We start from the raw sequence: 19285 nt of genomic DNA, 5'->3' as shown, positions 1-19285 counted from the left end.
CTCCTTCTTCTCACAGCGAGGATATGAAACGCTCCCCCTTGTGATTCAAATACCTGGGATAAGGGATGGAAATCTAATTGACAACAATGTGACGGTGAGCAGCTCAGGAAAGACATCAATGTCTCCGGGGCCGCCTCCTTTCCAATGGAAAAAGTGCAAAGCCATTGGTTGGCAAGGTTAACAGTGACCTGCCATTGGTTTACTTGTTGGGAGTGTGGTTTAATATTAACTTATGCACTGCCAGACATGTGCAAAAATGTGTCCACTCGAGTGCCAGGGTTTTTGTCATGGTCACTCAAATTCCAACACCCACAGAATATTGAGTTTTAGGACGACATAAATATTCAATGCAGTGTAAAAAACCTGAGACTCTGCTTTCATCTGAAAAAAAAAGAGTTAATTCCTAAATGGTATGGGTCTGGAGTTATATGAGGTTGAAATTAGGGTGGATGTCCAAAATACAATGTAATCCATACATATTGGTTTATATAGTGCTTGAACAACAGCTGAAGCTAGAACAAAGCGCTAACCTGGAAAAAAGGGGAATGCTACCCCCTTGTGGAAAACATTGCCAATGGCCATGGCCAGCGCTTTATCTGCACCCAAGAAAAAACAAAACCCGAACAAATTTGGGAATGGCGCTCTACCTCATATTTTCAATACCCAAACAAATTCGGGAATGGCGCTGTATGTCACTTTTTCAACACGTGAAAAATTCGGGAATGGTGCTCTACGTCATATTTTCAATACCCAAACAAATTTGGGAATGGCGGTCTATGTTATATTTTCAATACCCAAACAAATTCAGGAATGGCGGTTTATGTCATATTTTCAATACCCAAACAAATTCGGGAATAGCGCTTTACATCATATTTTCAATACCTGAACAAATTCGGGAATGGCGCTCTACGTCATATTTCAACAGTAGCCAAAATGGAACTGTATAGTGCCACTTAGCAGTTTTTTTGACAACGATACTAGTGCAGCGTGTTCTACCGGAAACAAATTCCTTGTGTGTTCTACATACTTGGCAATAAAGATGATTCTGATATTTTCAATACCCAAACAAATTCGGGAATGGCGGTTTATGTCATATTTTCAATACCCAAACAAACACATTCGGGAATGGCGGTCTGCGTTATATTTTCAATACCTGAACAAATTCGGGAATGGCGCTCTACCTCATATTTTCAATACCCAAACACCATCAGGAATGGCGCTCTACCTCATATTTTCAATACCCAAACACATTCGGGAATTGTGGTCGACGTCATATTTTTAATACCTGAACGAATTCGGGAATAGCGCTCTATGTCATATTTTTAATATCCAAACAAATTTGGGAATAGCGCTCTATGTCATATTTTTAATATCCAAACAAATTCGGGAATGGCGCTGTATGTCACTTTTTCAACACGTGAAAAATTCGGGAATGGCGCTCTACGTCATATTTTCAATACCCAAACAAATTCAGGAATGGCGGTCTACGTCATATTTTCAATACCCAAACAAATTCGTGAATGGCGCTTTACATAATATTTTCAATACACAAACAAATTCGGGAATGTCCCTCAACGTCATATTTTCAATTTCTGAATAAATTCGGGAATGGCGGCCTACGTCATATTTTCAATACCCGAACAAATTCGGGAATGCCGCTCGACGTCATATTTTCAATACCCGAACAAATTCGGGAATGGTGTTCAACTTCATATTTTCAATTCCCAAATAAATTTGTGAAAGGCAGTGAATGAGTTAAGTGGCGACGAACTATATGGCCACCATATTGGTTTCAGTCGTTTCAACATGCCTGATCGCCATATAGGCAGCCATTACTATTTTTAACGTCCGACTTCCATAAGGACACACAATGTGACAATCACTTGGAGATGGAGTTAATTAACAGCCGACATTGCTGACCGAAAGGAGTAATCAATAGCGTCAAGGCGGTCCTGGTCGCAGCAGGCCAAGCAATAAGACCCGCATAGCCTTTTCAGCGTGAGCTCAGGGAGGTCTTTTTCTCGCCATACTGGGAAATCAGGGCTGCTCAGAACACAGAGTACACTGTGGAGCGTGAATACACACACATACACACAGTGTGATATAATATTAGCATTACAAAGGCTTTCCCACCATCAGTGTCATGGAGTGTTTCCAAGCTTTGAGTGCTGATGTGTCCATAGGTGCCGCCGATGGCTTGAAATGACAAATGCAGGAACACACTCAAAGCCCTTCGGCTCATTTTTTGTACGATATTACTGTTCCGTTGTAATTCAATGTTCCATGGTGTCATGACATGCAAGGCTGAGTCTGTAACGCAACTTGAGCATGAGATAAAATGTCCTCCATTGAAATGAATTATATAGGGCCAAAGCTACCAGCAAATTTTAGTTCGATGACGACGCTTCTCGGATGAGTAGCGAAACGGCCGACACCTTCAAAGAAGTACAGATGACGGCTGAAGAAACCTTTTCATAAATGAATTGAAAGGTCGTTGAATTCAGATACCCTAAAAAGTCACACAAAAAAGAAAGATTAAAATAATTTGGGTTTTGATTTTTCAGGCTTGGGTGCCGATAAAGCGCTAGCCATGGCCTCTGGCAATGTTTTTTTCCACAAGTGGGCAGCATTTCCCTTTTTTCCCATGTTAGCCCTTTGTTCCAGCTTCAATTGTTTTTAAAGCGCTATATAAACCAATATGTATGTATTGCATTGTATTTTGGACAGCCACCCAGATTTCAAGCTCAGATAACTCCCGACTCATATCATTTTGGAATTAACCATTTTTTTTCCTGATTGTACTGAAAAATAAATATTTAATAAAATATATGCCCTATAAAGATATGTACATGTACAACTGGAGAGAATACTACATATGTTACTACCAAAATGTTCATATGTACCGTTGTTCGTAATTCGAATGTTCGTAAGTAGAGGAATGTCTGTATAAACCAATATGTATGTATTACATTGTATTTCAGACAGCCAGCCTCATTTCAAGCTCATAGAACTCCAGACCATATAATTTAGGAATTAACTTTTTTTTCCTGATGAAAGAAAATAATCTAAGGTTTGTAACGCTGTATTGAATGTTCATGTAGTCCTAAAACTATTCTGTGGGTCCTGGAATTCGAGTGACAATGACAAAAACCCTGGCACAGGAGTGGACACCTTGCACATGTCCGGCAGTGAATGAGTTAAAGGACAACTGACACCATTTTTTTTGTTTCCTAACTGACATCAGAAAAACATTTAATAGCATCTAAAATACCCAAAGCACACAGGATGATATTTTTAGTCGAATGTAAAACACAAATAAAAATGAGTGAGTGTCCCAAAACTACTTCAAAATGACCTTGAGGATGCCGAGTTTCAGAAGGTCCCGCCCCCTTGTTCGTGACATCACACCAGGATGTCTTGCCTTGCTCTAGAATCAAAACAATGGCTTCAGATTCAGAGAAGATGCTTTCTTGTTACTCATCCAGTTATGAATATGATTCAAATAGTTCTGAAGAGGAAAGCATAAATGTTTGCAATCGATTAAAGAAGTACTTGCGTATCAATTCGAGCCGTCAGGACTCCAATGTAGCATCCCAGAAAATGCACAAGATGGCGCCCAAGCTCCGTTGGAAATGGGCTGATTTGTCTGCTGGGAATTTGTGTCAACTAGTATCAAATAGTAGTCTTGGTGCAACACACAACGATTAACCATCGCATTATTTATGTGTTTTCCTTCTAATTTCGCCATCAACACGAAGTTTGCAGACCAAACAAAGTACCCAAAATGCATTGTGTGTCGCTTTCTCGGTCAGGGGCATTCCAGACGTGACGTCACGTCAGGCGTCGTCATCAATTCGAAAACAAGACTTCCTGAATATTCAGCGCGAGTCTTAAAACGTAAAATATAGCTATACGCCATGAAATCTTTGTAAAATACGCTCAGTAGAAGTCATTTGAAGTGATTTTACAAATCATGGACACAACTTGTCCGATGTCGCCGGTTGTCCTTTAATGGACTGGATAATCCCCAATTCCTCTTGTTAGCATTCCAGCAGTAGCATCGCTAAGCAGTCAAGGTAAGAATGGGATTGTAACATCGAGCCCACACGATTCCCAAAATGGTGCTGGTCTTGTGACCTTCTCGAAGAGAGCGATGTGAAGAAATCCTATAAAGAGGTATGTTCCGCCCAGTGAGAGCAGATCGAGCTCAGTGTTTTACTCGGCGGCCGGCAGGAGTGGAAAAGACTTGGCTCGATCACACAAGCTCTCCTTTTTGCTTTCCACTGTAGCTTGTTGTCACTAGCCTCTGGTCCGACGCCAGTCGCCTACTTGGCAAGGAGAGGTGGCGTACAAAGCAAACGGCAAAACTGGTAAATAATGCTGATAGACTGAGATTCAGAGTGAAGCGACCTCTTGATTCTACAATCCACTTCAGAAAGGAGAACGCCGCCGTTGTTTGTCACTTTGAAAGAGTCGGGAAGAATTGATCGTACTACTACTACTCAGGTACCTTCCATATTCGAACGCATTTGTTTTGTTCTTCTTTCCACTGCAATCGACTTCAATAGCACCACCGCTAACAGTAGCAAAGACTCTTCATGAACTTAAAGGACAACCAACGCCTCCGGACAAGTTGTGTCCATAATTTGTAAAATGACTTCAAATGACTTCGACTGAGCGTATTTTACAAAGACTCCATGGCATGTAGCTATATTTTACGTTTTAAGAGTCGCGCTGAATATTCAGGAAGTCTTTTTTTTCGAGTTGATGACGATCCCCTACATGACGCCACATTTGGAACGCCCCCTGACCGAGAAAGTGACACACAATGCATTTTGGGTACTTTGTTTGGTCTGAAAACTTCGTGTTGATGGCGAAATTAGAAGGAAAAAACATAAATAATGCGATGGTGAATCATTGTGTGTTGCACCAAGACTACTATTTGATATTCGCTGACACAAATTCCCAGCAGACAAATCAGCCCTGTCACGGTTTTGCAAGGTGGTGATGGCGGGTGCGGATCCCAAAAAGCAGGCAGGAGGGAGCAGGAGGTTGTTTGACAAATTGTATTAAAATAAAGTCAGGAACAAAATGTAAAACATCAAAATTATATGAATGGAAAAAATACAAAGTAGCAAAAGAAGACCAAAAGTAAAAGTCCGCCAAGGTTAAACAAACACATACAAAATGCATGCAGCAAACAAGCAGCAAACAATGAACCGACACCGGATGGTCGTGCCGGGTGTCCTTTTAAGTGTCAGTGATTAAACGACCAGCACCTGCGAGGCTGCAGGCAGGGCTGACGTCATTACCCGCTGGTCGCCAATCTCATCGGGACGACAAGCACCTGTGCAGGTGCAGGCGGGGCCGACAGCGCCCCCCATTGGTCGGCAACCAGATCATGACAAGCCCATTTCCAACGGAGCTTGGGCGCTATCTTGTGCATTTTCCGGGACGCTACATTGGAGTCCTGACGGCTCGAATTGATACGGAAGGACTTCTTTAATCGATTGCAAACATTTATGCTTTCCTCTTCAGAACTATTTGAATCATATTCATAACCGGATGAGTAACAAGAAAGCATCTTCTCCGAATCTAAAGCCATTGTTTTGATTCTAGAGCAAGGCAAGACGTCCTGGCGTGACGTCACGAACAAGGGGGCGGGACCTTCTGAAACTGGCCATTTCCGGTTTCATTTTGAAGTGGTTTTTGGACACTTTAAGTCATTTTTATTGGAGTTTTTCATTTGACTAAAAATATCAGCCTGCGTGTTTTGGGTATTTTAGACGCTATAAAATACTTTAAAGGACAAGTGACACATTTTTTTTGTTTACTAACTGATGTTTCCTACCTGGATTTTTGAGTGGACACTTCACTGCCATTCAAAAATTTATTCGGTGAAAATATCACGTAGAGCGCCATTCTCGAATTTGTCCGAGTTTTGTTCTTTTTTCATGCTTGGGTGCCGATAAAGTGCTGGTCATGGCCTCAGGCAATTTTGTTTCTTTTCCACAAGAGGACAGCATTTTTTTCATTTTTTTTTCCATGTTAGCGCTTTGTTCCAGCATCAGCTGTTGTTAAAGCACTATATAAACTAACAATAATAATAATAATAATAATAATAATAATAATAATAATAATAATAAGAAGAAGAAGAAGAATCCATTTCATTTATCAGCACCTTTCAAAACTCTCAAGGTCACATGAGCTTGTGTTAAAAGCTAGCTAACAGATAGCTATGAGATAGCTAGCTAGCTAGCTAATAGATAGCCATCTATATAGCAATATAGCTAATACATAGCAAATGGATAACTAGCTAGGTAGCCAGCTATACAGCTAGCTATATAGCCAGATAGCCAGCTAATATGTATATATCGCATTGTATTTTGGACAGCCGCCCTCATTTCAAGCTCATATAACTCCACACCCATCAAATTTAGGAAGTAACACGAAACAAGAGAGTCTTAGGTTTCTAACCCTGTATTGAATGTTTATGTCGTCCTAAAACTCAATATTCTGTGGGTCCTGGAATTCAAGTGACAATGACAAAAACCCTGGCAATGGAGTGGACACATTTTGGCACATCATCTGGCGGTGAATGAGTTCATAATATTATTAGTTCATTCGTTCTTTGAAATGCATTATCCTCACTGGGGTCGCTGTCATGGTTCTGTTTGTGGCCAAAAGATGGCACCATAGGGCTCTGCCTGCAGCTGCACACCTGTTAGTCATTGTCTTTGGTGTCAGTTTAAAAACACTACCGGCACAACCACTTGGTTTCGAGTCATAATTGGTTATGTGTTGTCGTGTTTGTTAGTTCGTGTCATGTTTGGATTTTTGCTTGTTACTTTGGACTCTTTTTGTTCTTATGATTTTGATATGTATTTAATTTAATAATAATTTAATTCTCATTGTGTTTATTTTAATACAATTTGCCAAGTTCACCTTGCTCCTCCCTCCTGCATGTTTTTTGGGGTCCACCACCACCTGCGTATAAAGCGCAGGGTCATCATTTCAAGAAAATCAAGACGCCTTATACACCGGAAAATACGGTAAAACTATCTATCAAGGTTAGCGTGTTTTTAGAGAAGTTGCTATAGAAAGGAGATTGCTTAAAATTATCTACCGAGGCCAATCACTGACGTTAATAAAAAGAAAGAAGGGTAGGGGGACTGATTAGAATATATGAGAAAGCTGTACTCAGCATAGAAATAGATAGGTTTAGAAGTGCCCAAAGGAGGCAATAGCATTGCGCCCGCGGTCACCAGGCCGTGACGTCACTGATGACGTCACGAGTTGTAGCCTCTGACACAGTTCCGTACCATATGAATAATTTTTGCTTGTTTTTCGTCGATTTTCTTCCTGTGTTCGACGAAATTCTAATACTTTGTGGCTAAATATGTTTTAGAAGACAACTACTTCACTCTCACGTCGTCTTTCGGCGCGATGTGAAGTCGGACAAGTCCAAAAACCTCAACTTTCAAGATCAGATATTCTTTGGATTATAATTTTTTTATAATCCAAAACATACAATTGCAATTAAATACACCACTATTGATGTATATTTATTCAGAGTCTAAAAATGTTATGAATAATAGAAATGACAGCTCTTTAAGATTGAAAATTCAAATACATAGTATAATTATCTTTTGAGTGTGATTGTAACCGATCTTCAAACGTGAAAAAAATAACATTCATAAAGAATGATCATACTTAATTGGTGATCGGAATTGGACTAAATCAGAAATTGTAGAGGATTAGGTAACACTGTGTATAGTGTATATATATATGTGTGAAATCTACAACGGATCAAAAAGATCAAGAAGTAATTATTAGTATGTTGTATGAGCAGAGTCGGCTAACCTGGGGCGCGTTTCACTAAACTTTGCTATTTAGCAATATTGCTAAGCGTTAACAATATTGCTAAATGATGTTTAGTGAGACACGTTTTTAGCGTTAACAATGAACTTAGCAATATTGCTAAGTTAGCAATGTTTAGTGAAACGCACACCCCTGCAGTTAAAATTTAGTGTCGAATTAGTTACATGCTTGAGGAGGCAGAGCCAATTCAATTTCATACTAATGAAGAACAGCTAGAACGTACTTATACACGGTCGAAGATCGAAAACAGGACGAAAATTAGTCGCTAAAACATCGCAAAACAATTTTTTTTTTTCTTTTTATAGAAATTTCATTTTCACTCACTTGAAGAACGAAATTCCTTTGTTTTTCAGCTTGTAGTTGAAGCATCCGTAAGCGAAACATTGCGGCCCCCAACTGTTGTTCCTTTTTACAGCATCCATACGTTAAATAGACCTAAATACGCTCAAAACTATCCTATTTCTATGCCAAACCAAGCCACGTTACTATGGACGCTACAACTCGTGCCGTCACTTCCGGGTTTCGCAATCAACCTCGTCTCTACGCCACTTCTAAACCTATCTATTTCTATGGTACTCAGGCTCTTCTGTTCTCGAGAATAGAGTAAGAAAAACCAACTAGAGACATCTTCTCTAATGTTTTTTTGTGTACGTTTCAATGATTTTGCGTTATTACACAATATCAGCGAGATATTACGGCTGATATAAATCATGCATCAAACCGCAGAGAATGACAAATGTCACATTAAATCCATCCAGTTGTTATTTGCAGCGGGAGATCCGAAGGAAACAATAAAGATTAAATAAAAACGCGAGCAGGGGGAAGATATCAGAGGATGTCAGCCACGATGCAAAGACTGCAGAAGATGAGGACGATATATTATCACAACATGTCAAATCATCAGATATTCTCATAGCTACAAGCCGTCACCTTACATGGCTTCAGCTTCGAGGGCAAAGAGCAGACGCGAAGATGAATTAAAATATCAAGCAAAAGAAAGGATGAATCTCTTTCATTTGTGTACACAATAGCGATGGGTCAAATAACGTCAGTGTGCATGAAGAGGCCAGGCTTTTACACTTGGGCTGCAGCAAAACAGACCCGGCAACAAGGCGAGATCGCGAATGCATACATGACAATTTTACCTTACAAACTATTTTTCGGGATACACACGGAGCTGCCACAATGAGTGATGTGCCGTTCGCGAACGAGCCCGTTCTCCGAAAAGAAAATGGCAGCCGGCTTGTTTTGGTCTTCTATTCCCCGTCCCCAGTTGTCGGTTAAAGCCACGTGATTGGTGAGGTTACAGACAAAGAGAGACAGAGAGAGTGAGGCCGTTAAACCTTAAAGAGACAGCCAGACGACAGAGAGAGAATGAGCAAATGGATAAAAAAACAGTGAAATTTGGACTCGTTTCAACTTTGATAGTTCAAAGGCAGAGTGTCGACTGCAAGGTTAAAATATCCTATCAATCAGGCTCCACAAACAACCCGCACAAGCCATCTGTACGCTTGATGCAAAAAGCTATCAACCCAGCTAAACAGAACATAATTGATGAGGAACAAGGTAAAATTATCACAGAGCAAGCACCTCCAAGGGATCATTCCTCAAGATGGTGAAAGAAGAAGGTTACGTTCCTCATCAAGTGTTTAATGCTGAGGAAACCGGCCACTCCATTCCATCAAGCCATCAACGACCATCACAAAGGTAAATAAAACGACTTTATTATATAGTACAGTTTATTTATTTAATTATAATACCATAGCTTATTTATTACACATAAAATAAGGTATATTTCGTGTAGTTTTAAGGCTTAGAAAATTAGAAAGTAGAAAATTATGTTTTATGGCTGGGAACGGATTACTCTCATTTTAATGGTTTCCTATGGGAAATTAATTTTTGGGATACACACTTTTCACCTAACACACTTTGTCTGGGAACCAATTAAATTCGTAAGCCAAGGTATCACTGTATGTCTCTTTTGATGATTGCATCTGGCTTGCCGATAAAACTAAATACATATTCTCGCTTTTTCACCTTTCATTTCCTGTTTGAGCGGCAGTTGGCGGAAGGCGCAATTTTGATTGGATGATACTGTCCAAAGGTAGCTGTTGATGTTCAAAGAGCAATTTTGATTGGATGATACTAACCAAAGTGGCCGTTGATGTCGAAACAGGTAAACGCCTCCTTTTAAATAAGCCTGACGAGTAAAAAAAAAAAAAAAAAATGACAGGGATCGTCCACTTCAAGTTGAATGGACCGAAGGATTTGCCTTTGTGGAGAGGACATGTTCTAATTTGATAGATTCTAATTTGTAATGAAAAAAATGGCACTATGACAAGCTAACGTTAGCATCAATATACTTCTGCAAGAGCCAGCAGAATGCAAGCTAATGAGTAGTGTGCATGCTAGCTTGCAGTAACCTTGCGTATGTACCTGGTAAGTTGACTTTCATTCTGATCGTTTGGCTGGATTTTTTACCAATCATGAGGAACGGAAAACTATTCATATTAATGGTGAGTATTATCACAAAGTTATTTTAAATAAAGTGAGACCTCAGCTTACGAATGCTTTAGCTCACGAACCTTTCGCCCTATAATCTTGGCATACAAACTAGTTTTCGGCGGACGAACCAACCCACACAGTGCCACTGTGGCTGGCGGACTAGTTTTCGGCAGATGAACACCAAACCACACGGTCGAACAGCGCCACGATGGCTGGCGTACTAGTTCTTCGCACCCCCTTTTAGTGCAGATGTGGTTTGCTATCAAGTGGAGTACTTTTGCTATTATGGGACCGAAAAATACCCCATCAAAGGCTACTGTCAAGCCGAAGAAGACATTAAAGAAAATTACGGTCGAGCAGAATGAGGAGGTCATCGAAAAACACAAACGAGGTGTGCATTTGTGTGACTTAGCGTCTGAGTACCAGTATGCTAAGTCGACCATTACTACGTGTGGCTAAGGGTGTTTCTGTGTCATCTAAGCAACTGTCTGAGGCAATAGAAGAGGTTGAAACTTCTGTTGATTTGGATTAACGAAAAGGAGCTAGCAGGGGACATTGTGAGTGAGGGTATTCTCGCCAAGAAAGCACGGCAACGTCACTTGCATATCATCAAGAGGTCACTACATCAGCGACCATCACAAAGGTAAATAAAACGACTTTATTATACAGTGCAGTGTATTTCTTTCATTACATTACAATAGCACATTTATTATACATAAAATAAGGTATATTATGTGTAGTTTTAAGTCTTATTTAGGATTGGATTGGATTTGATGTCCCTTTATTCGTCTCGCAGTGGAGACATTTACATTTCACAGCAGCAAAGTTATGAAAGGAAGAGGAAAGGAAAGAAAGAAGTAGAAAAACAAAATACAGGAGTTGCTGGAAAGGCAGCCATTTTGTAGAAAAATATGTTTTATGGGGACCTGGGAATGGATTATTCTCATTAATAATAATAATAATAATAATAATAATAATAATAATAATAATAATAATATATTTATGGTTTCTTATGGGAAATAAATGTTTGGCAGCTTAACTTTTCGCATTACACACACTTTCTTGGAACCAATTAAGTTCCAATTTTAGTTTCACTTTGCTGCTGTGAAATGTAAATTTCTCCACTGCGAGACTAATAAAGGCAAATCCAATCCAATTAAATTTGTAAAATGAGGTTAGAGATTGAGATTATCAAAACTTTTTTTTCTGTGTACCGTCTTTCTTTATAAACATTATGTTTCAATTCGGGCACATGCGGTTTATAGACAGGTATGTTTTATGTATGTACAAAACGTTTTTTCTTCCTTTAAAAATGTACTGGACGAGGCTAATAATCAGGTGCACTCTGTTGTCCAGAAATTACGGTAAATTCAGACATTTATCTGATACAGTGTTAGATGTGTGGTTCACAATCTTGTGACGTGAGATAAAGAGTCACCAAAAGCCCATTTTTTTTTTTTTTTTTTTAGATCTGCTTTCATCACATTCAAAAGCGTCACTTGGAATGCGGTGGGCTTAATGGAAGGGTCACTAAACATGAAAACTACAGGAAGCAGGTAGCCTCAAGGGACCACATAAGCACGTAAGTAGCCGCCACGCGTCTTCTAGAAATAGCTTACCGATGATGGAATTTTGTAATTACCTCGGAATGTTGTCACGGTGTTCAATGAAACATGTAAATACCAGCAAAGTGTTGCATATTAATAATCAACTACTTCTATTGTTGTGCAAAAATATTTTTTTTCACTGTGATTGACATAGGCAGTTGTGTAGCGTATTGACACTAACTGCTCCAAGTGAAAAAAAAAAGTTCTTTAAAATTGAAAATAAACATTATTGATAAACTGATCCAAAGAAAGAGAGAGAAAGCGAAGAGAGAGATAGACAGAGAGACGGAGGGAAAGACAGAGCGATAGAGAGGAAGATACACTTTGGCATTCAGCTCAGCATGATTCCGACTTGATCTTGGTTTTACTCCCTGGTGCTTTCTACTATCTTTGTGACTGCTTTATTTCCTGTATATCAGGGGTGTCAAAGTCATTTTTTGCCGCGGGCCACATTGTAGTTATGGTTTCCTCTCGAGGGCCGTTATGAATTTGGGGAACCCATTAGAATGTTTAAATCCCTTCAAATATTACATTTCGAGCACACAGCAAATTAATGAATAACTCGTTTTCAAATCTGAAGTCAAGAATAATGACTTTTATTGTGGTTGACATCCAAAAATATGAAATTTTGGCTCAGAATTTAGCAATCATCATGGAATTGAACACGTTTGATTTGCTTTAGCGGGCCGAAAAAAATGATGTGGCGGGCCGGATTTGGCCCGCGGGCCTTGACTTTGACACCTGTGCTGTATATGATAGCTGTCCATGTTATGCGCTTCAGCTGTTGTTAAAGCACTACAGTATCTAAATCAATTTGAATTGTATTGAATTGGTTAGCAGATGTGCTAACCAGCCAATTACTGTGCACATATGAGTGTCGATCAAACCAGAATAATATCATCATTACATTAGGAATATTTGACACAGTTCTTGGATTGAATATTATATATTTCGGGATTATATATTATATATTTCGGGAAGAAAAAAAAGAAAGAAAAAACACAAGCGCCACTCCCATGTCAGCGAGGATGTGGATGATAAAGAATGTCCTTACATTGCAACGAAAAGCGAACAGACTGTCGTGATGTGATCCAGTTGATGTGTGATCTTTACTCACGCGTGTATCTTCAAGGCCCTTTAGTGTGTTTGCACATGGGTGACAGTGCGAGAAAATAAGTGGGTGTATTTGCCGGGCTCTGTGTCGTTTTGGAAGAGAGAGTGAGAAGCGGCATTGACGCAGTGTCGGTGGAGAGAAAGAGCATTGAAAGGAAGAGTGAAAGAGAAAGAACACGGCCATGGGTGTTGTGTGTACATGTATGTGCATGTGCATCTGCATGTGTATGCGCATGCGTATTTGTATGTGTATGCGCATGTGTATGTGTATGTGTATGTGTATGTGGTACGTGTACGTGCATGTGTATCTGATGTGCATGTACGTATATGTATATGTATATGTATATGTATATGTATATGTATATGTATATGTATATGTATATGTATATGTATATGTATATGTATATGGGAATGTGTATGTGCATGTCCATGTACATGTACATGTACATGTATATGTATGTATATGTATGTAGCTGTACATGTGTATGTGCATGTGCATGTGCATGTGCATGTGCAGGTGCATGTGTACGTGTATGTGTAAGTTCATGTTCATGTGTATGTGAATATGTATTTGTATGTGCATGTATATGTGTATGTGCATGTGTACTGTATGTGTATGTTAATGCGTATATGTATGTATATGTGCATGTGTATGTGTTGAATGAGTATGTGCATGTGTATCTGTATGCGTTTGTGTATCTGCATGTATATGTATATGTATATGCGTATGTATATGTATATGTATATGTATATGTATATGTATATGTATATGTATATGTATATGTATATGCGTATCACATGTGTATGTGCATGTGCATCTGCATGTGTATGTGCATGTGTATGTATATGTGCATGTGTATGTGTATGTGTATGTATATGTGCATGTGTATGTGTATGTGTATGTGTATGTGTATGTGTACGTGCATGCGCATTTGCATATTTATAGGTATGTGCATGTGCATGTGCATGTGCATGTGTATGTGCATGTGCATGTGTATTGGGAGGGTTTTTTTCTGTGCTAGCCCAGAGGCTAAGTGAGATTACAGAGGCACACACAATGTTCTGGAGCACGGTGCTGAATAACAGTGTTGCTGTTTCTCTCGAGCTGCTGACTGCAGCACACTGTGTGCTCAATGCCCTGGGCAGCCATTCACAGAGCCCCCCCCCCCCCCCCCCCCCCCCCCCCCCCCCCCCCCCCCCCCCCCCACACACACACACACACACCCCTTCACAGCAGTGGCGGTGCATATACTCTCACAGCCCAAATAACATACTTGCACCAATAGAGTGGCTCACATGCATCAAAACAGCTCGCATGGTAAGTAGGTTTGGCAAATTGCACGAGACAATGCTTCTTTATTTATCGCTGTTTTATTTATGTATTTATTTATTTATGTGTTTGTTTATTTTTTTATTATTCTTTCTTTCCTCTCATCTTCCTTTCATAACTTTGCTGCTGTGAAATGTAAATGTCTCCACTGTGGGACTAATAAAGGTAAATCCAATCCAATTTACAACAGGAATAAAAACAACTGTATCCATAATAATAATAATAATAATAATAATAATAATAATAATACATACATACATACATTTCAATTGTAAGCGCCTTTCAAAACTTTTTCTGTGGGTGAGCAGCGGCAGCCACGCGCGCCAGCGTCCACTCGACCTGGAATAACTCAAATAGATAGAAAGCTAGCTCCCTAGATAATAGATAGCAAATAGATAGCCAACTAGGTAGCCAGGTAGATAGCCAGCTGGATAGCCAGCTACAGTAGATAGATAGCTAGATGGCAAGCTAGATAGCCAGATAGATAGCTGGATAGCTGGATACATATTCGATACAGTGTAAGAAACCTTAGTCTCTCTTCTTTAATCAGAAAAAAAAATCTGGGGGTGAGCAGCGGCAGCCACATGCGCAACCCAGAATAACTGAGATGGAAAGCTAGCTAGCTAATAGATAGCTAAGCGATAGCTAGTTAGCTAGCTAGTGAGATAGCTAATAGATAGCAAATAGATAGCCAGCTAGGTAGCCAGCAAGATAGCCAGCTAGATAACGAGATAGCTCATAGATCGCAAATAGGTAGCCAGCTAGTTAGCCAGCGAGATAGCCAGTTAGATAGCTAGCTAGATGGCTAGCTAGATAGATATTCAATACAGCGTAAGAAACCTTAGTCTCTCTTCTTTCATCAGAAAAAAAATTATGCGGGTGAGCAGCGGCAGCCACACGCGCAAGCCAGAATCACTGAGATAGAAAGCTAGCTAGCTAATAGATAGCTAAGCGATAGCTAGTTAGCTCGCGAGATAGCTAATAGATAGTAAATAGATAGCCAGCTAGGTAGCCAGCAAGATAGCCAGCTAGATAACGAGATAGCTCATAGATCGCAAATAGGTAGCTAGCTAGTTAGCCAGCGAGATAGCCAGCTAGATAGCTAGCTAGATGGATAGCTAGATAGATATTCAATACAGTGTAAGAAACCTTAGTCTCTCTTCTTTAATCAGAAAAAAAAATCTGGGGGTGAGCAGCGGCAGCCACACGCGCAAGCCAGAATCACTGATATAGAAAGCTAGCTAGCTAATAGATAGCTAAGCGATAGCTAGTTAGCTCGCGAGATAGCTAATAGATAGTAAATAGATAGCCAGCTAGGTAGCCAGCAAGATAGCCAGCTAGATAACGAGATAGCTCATAGATCGCAAATAGGTAGTCAGCTAGTTAGCCAGTGAGATAGCCAGCTAGATAGCTCGCTAGATGGATAGCTAGATAGATATTCAATACAGTGTAAGAAACCTTAGTCTCTCTTCTTTCATCAGAAAAAAAATTATGCGGGTGAGCAGCGGCAGCCACACGCGCAACCCAGAATAACTGAGATAGAAAGCTAGCTAGCTAATAGATAGCTAAGCGATAGCTAGTTAGCTAGCTAGCGAGATAGCTAATAGATAGTAAATAGATAGCCAGCTAGGTAGCCAGCAAGATAGCCAGCTAGATAACGAGATAGCTCATAGATCGCAAATAGGTAGCCAGCTAGTTAGCCAGCGAGATAGCCAGCTAGATAGCTAGCTAGATGGATAGCTAGATAGATATTCAATACAGCGTAAGAAACCTTAGTCTCTCTTCGTTCATCAGAAAAAAATTCTGCGGGTGAGCAGCGGCAGCCACACGCGCAACCCAGAATAACTGAGATAGAAAGCTAGCTAGCTAATAGATAGCTAAGCGATAGCTAGTTAGCTAGCTCGTGAGATAGCTAATAGATAGCAAATAGGTAGCCAGCTAGTTAGCCAGCGAGATAGCCAGCTAGGTAGCCAGCAAGATAGCCAGCTAGATAACGAGATAGCTCATAGATCGCAAATAGGTAGCCAGCTAGTTAGCCAGCGAGATAGCCAGCTAGATAGCTAGCTAGATGGATAGCTAGATAGATATTCAATACAGCGTAAGAAACCTTAGTCTCTCTTCTTTCATCAGAAAAAAAATTTGCGCAACCCAGAATAACTCAGAGAGAAAGCTAGCTAGCTAATAGATAGCTAATAGATAGCTAGTTATCTAGCTAGTGAGATAGCTAATAGATAGCAAATAGATAGCCAGCTAGATAGCTAGCTAGATGGATAGCAAATAAATAGCCAGCTAGGTAGCCAGCAAGATATCCAGCTAGCGAGATAGCAAAATAGCTAATAGATAGTAAATAGACAGCCAACTAGGTAGCCAGCGAGATATCCAACTAGATAGCTAGCTAGATAGCCAGATAACCAGCTCGAGTGAAACAGGGGTGTGGCATAAACACACTTTCACTTAAATGGATAAGGTTAATGAGTTATTTGTATCGTTAACATATTCAGTTCACAACTATCATCTAAACACTCCGGCTCATGTTAGTGAAATAAAGGTAAAAACAACCTGATTAACCTGGATTAGCGGTCAATTCTGTCAATTAGAATAAGCTTGTCGAGAGGCTCTGTTGCTTACTAATTCCGCAGGATCGGGCAAAGCGTTTCTTTCATATAAACATCAGCGTTGCTGTTAAAAGTCTTGTAAAGAGAGAGAAAGGCACTGAATAATAAACACCAGCAACCAAGCCATTATTTTCTTTCTGCTAATTTGCTGCTCTTAACAAACGAGAGATTTTCTGCACCCTAATGACACCAAAGCGCATCATTAAAGAATTATGCACACAGAGGTTACAAGGGAACGCGACTGTGAGCTGCATACAGTAGAAACGTACATTCATCTGTTTTTTTTTTAAATACATTTGTTGAAGTACAAAGAGATCAAGTGTCATTCTTAATGTATTCAGAGAGTCGCTCGCGTAAGGTCTTGTCGCAGGCTATCAAATAAAAACAAAAAAAACAAGGCTGTGTATGTTTGGCTGTACAGAGAGACCTCAACTTACAAACTTTTCGTCTTACAAACGTCAAATTTATGAAAATTAAACCTTATAATAAGCACTATTTTCATAATACACACCCACCACGGCTGGCGGAGTGATCTTCGGCGGAAGCACACGACCGGACAGCACCAACAGTCCTTATGGAAGGTGACTCTCCTTCCATAAGCCATCAACGACCATCAAAAAGGTAAATGAAACTTTATTTTACAGCACAGTTTATTTCTTTACAGTCCTCATGTAATACGCCTCTCTTTCCAAACAGCAATTCCCTTTGACCTTCGACCTCCAACACCATTCCATCAAGCCATCAACGACCATCAAAAAGGTAAATAAAACTTTATTTTACAGCACAGTTTACTTCTTTAATTACAGCCGTCATGTAATGGGCCTCTCTTTCCAAACAGCAATTCCCTTTGACCTTCGACCTTCAACGCCATTCCATCAAGCCATAAATGACCATCACAAATGTAAATAAAGTGACTTTGATACAATGCAGTGTATTTCTTTCATTACAATACAATAGCACATTTATTATACATAGAATAAGGTATGTTGTGTGTAGTTTTAAGGCTTATTTCGTTGAAAAGTATATTTTATGGAAACCTGGGAACGGATTATTCCCATTTTAATGGTTTCCTATGGGATTTTTTTTTTTAGATACACACTTCGCCTTACACACTGTCTGCGAACCAATTCAGTTTGTAAGTTGAGGTCTCACTGTACTGTGCAAATTACTGAACTTTACTATGTAGGTATCCATTCATACATACGTTTTCTAATCTGCTTTCAAGGACAACCGACACCATTTTTTTTTTGTCAAATGCAAAACACCAATAAAAATGAGTTAAAACGTCCCAAAACTATTTCAAAATGACCTCGGAGATGCCGAGTTTCAGAAGGTCCCGCCCCCTTGTTCGTGACGTCACGCCAGGACGTCTTGCCTTGCTCTAGAATCAAAACAATGGCTTCAGATTTGGAGAAGATGCTTTCTTGTTACTCATCCAGTTATGAATATATAGAGAGTAAATCCGCTTCAATTCCAAGCCGCGACGGTTCCCGATACGCAGCGGCGTTGTGAAAATGCTGCCCATTCTTGGGTATGATGCGAGATCCGTTTTAGGATGATATTTTTCCTATATTAATAACGTACCAAAAAAAGCACAACACCATTTGCTATCTATTGGCTATCTAGCTAGCTACCTAGCTGGCTGTCTATTTGCTATCCATTTGCTATCTATTTGCTATTTATTAGCTAGCTACCTAGCTGGTTATCTATTTGCTATCCATTTGCTATCTATTAGCTAGCTACCGAGCTGGCTATCTATTATTATTATTATTATTATTATTGTTGTTGTTGTTGTTGTTGTTGTTATTATTATTATCTTGTTTTAAACATTGAGCCTAAAATATTTGGCCTGCAGGTGTAAAGGCTATTTATTCATTGTCATTCGGGATCCTTGGCATGTAAGACCCGAGATGAATATTTACAGTTTTCAACATCTGCTTCAGGAAGTTCTGTTCTAATCATCAGACAAGGGAACCGAGTCCAAGATCTGCCCAATTTCATGAATATTTATACCAGTGTGAAAACCCAACCCAAAAAAAAAAATCATCTGCAGTACCATCACACAGACCATGTCTTGTTTCAATTTAATGGCGTGGCAAAGTTAGAAACCTTGACCTCAATCATCTGAGGTCCAAACATGAATATTAATAGCGCCGTGTCAAGGCAATGAATGTTGGGTTCAAGCAAACAAAGAAAGAAACAACTCAAATGTCTTCTGGAATGTGCAGATAAAA

General features: G+C 39.7%; 2 protein-coding genes and 1 long non-coding RNA gene across 3 annotated transcripts in view; 2 read left to right on the top strand and 1 right to left on the bottom strand.

Annotated features, from left to right (window-relative positions):
- Positions 1 to 9594, top strand: part of n4bp3 (NEDD4 binding protein 3) — a 108171-nt gene extending 98577 nt beyond the window's left edge. The window contains exon 11 of the transcript XR_016118302.1: positions 9510 to 9594. The gene's annotated coding sequence lies outside the window, so the exon portion shown is untranslated. The remainder of the gene's footprint in view (positions 1 to 9509) is intronic.
- Positions 1 to 19285, bottom strand: part of nexmifb (neurite extension and migration factor b) — a 107420-nt gene that overhangs the window by 42593 nt on the left and 45542 nt on the right. The gene's annotated exons all lie outside the window — the stretch shown is intronic.
- LOC148901146 (uncharacterized) lies at positions 16398 to 18169 on the top strand. The gene is made up of 3 exons (XR_016117795.1): positions 16398 to 17672; positions 17748 to 17810; positions 17890 to 18169. It is a non-coding gene; the product is annotated as an uncharacterized LOC148901146 (long non-coding RNA).

Source organism: Hippocampus bargibanti, linkage group LG02 (genome assembly GCF_051943395.1).
Source record: "Hippocampus bargibanti isolate YZ-2025 linkage group LG02, ASM5194339v1, whole genome shotgun sequence".
Taxonomy (NCBI): Eukaryota; Metazoa; Chordata; class Actinopteri; order Syngnathiformes; family Syngnathidae; genus Hippocampus; species Hippocampus bargibanti.
The sequence above is the reverse complement of the archived record's forward strand: the minus strand, read 5'-3'. Positions and strand labels throughout refer to the sequence as shown.